This window comes from Macrotis lagotis, chromosome X, assembly GCF_037893015.1.
Source record: "Macrotis lagotis isolate mMagLag1 chromosome X, bilby.v1.9.chrom.fasta, whole genome shotgun sequence".
NCBI classification, from domain to species: Eukaryota; Metazoa; Chordata; class Mammalia; order Peramelemorphia; family Peramelidae; genus Macrotis; species Macrotis lagotis.
In genome coordinates, this window is record NC_133666.1 from 612587060 (window position 1) to 612588597 (window position 1538).

A 1538-nucleotide genomic window follows, 5' to 3' on the forward strand; every position below is an offset into this window, starting at 1 on the left:
AGTAGCTTTCTGAGATACTGGGGCAGAGGAAGGGTGACCAAGGATTACATATGAAACAAGGAATGAGGAAATAGGGGTTGCAGTCACACTGACTTTGGGTAAATTACTTTACCTCTCTGTGTCTCTCTCCATCTATAAAACTAGGGGAGAAAGACTAATCATGGTTGCCTGCAATCAAAGAAATCTCCTAAGAAAAATATCGCAGAGTGATGTAAACCCCTTCCTCAGCAACAGATGCTGGCACAAAAAGGGTATCATTATCATATACACATGAATTGTTACCAGGGACACAAAGACTGTCTCATACCATAAAAGGGGAAGCTAACATTCAGGGAAGAATTATGAAAAGATATTAACTTTACAACTCAGTGTCCACAGAGGAAGTCCTGGGTTCCCTCCTTCCCTTTTGTCTCAGTTGCCCGAATAATAATAACTAGCATATATAGATATAGATATATAGCAATATAGTGCCTTCATTATCTTTATTTTTTTTCATCAGTACCGAGTCACTTTATTGGGATGTAAATGGTGGTCGTTTTTTGGGACAGATTATGAAAAGGTCAGATAACCAAAATATGCATGCACTGAAAGACAGCAGGAGTCTGGCCCACGGTTCCCAGGTGTGGGGGGGAGCTGAGGTGGCTTAGGTCTCGTGGTCGCTGTCTCCAAGGGTGTGCTTGTCAAAAAGATATTCCGCCATGCCAGAATCGGGGGCCCCCATCTTGCACAGGTTGGTTACGTGATCACCCAGCTGTTTGATGGACTTGACCCGTTCGTCCAGGTAGTGGGTCTCGATGAAATCCCATAGGCGGGGGTCGCTCTTGTCAGTTGCCAGCTTGTGCAGTTCCAGTAGAGACTGATGGACGCTTTTTTCCAAGTGCAGCGCGCACTCCATGGGGTTCAGCCGCTCTCCCAGCCGTCGCGGTCCGGTTTCTTGATGTCCTGCAGGAAGATGCGGCCGCCGCGCTGGTTCTGCAGCTTCGGCAGCTTCTCGGCGTGCTCGCGCTCCTCCCGGGACTGGCGCGGGAAGGACTTGGCCAAGTTCGTCGTCGCGGTCGAAGTAGTGCGACATGCTCAGGTGCGCGTAGGAGGCGTAGAGCTCCAGGTTGATCTGGCGGTGATGGCGGCCTCCGAGTCCTGGTGGTAGTTCTGGCGCACCTGAGAGGGAGACGCGGCGGTCACGGCGGCGGCTGCTCGGGCGGCAGGACGGCAGAAGTGTTGGGGCGTGGAGGTGAAGGTGGACAGGTGGCTAAGGGCGGCTTCGGCCCGGAATCGGGCAGGTTCCGTTCAAGCACTGTTGAAGCAGGAAACCGCAGCGACTCCCCTCCCTGCGCTTCTGGCCTTCATTATCTTTAAAATAAAATGTTATCTCTTTTTGATCCTCATAATAATCTTGTGAGGTAGATGCCTTATTATTTCCATTTTGCAGTTGAGGAAACTGAGGGAAATAGAATTTAAATGAGGTCATATAGCTAGTAAATTTCTAAGGCAAGATTTGAAGTTGGGTTTACCCCAGCTCCAAGTCTAGCACTCTTAAC

At 49.7% G+C, this 1538-nt stretch overlaps 1 pseudogene; it reads right to left on the reverse strand.

Moving 5' to 3' along the window:
• Positions 1-491: 491 nt before the first annotated feature.
• On the reverse strand, positions 492-1287 carry LOC141499415 (ferritin heavy chain-like; annotated as a pseudogene).
• Between the last annotated feature and the right edge of the window lie 251 nt (positions 1288-1538).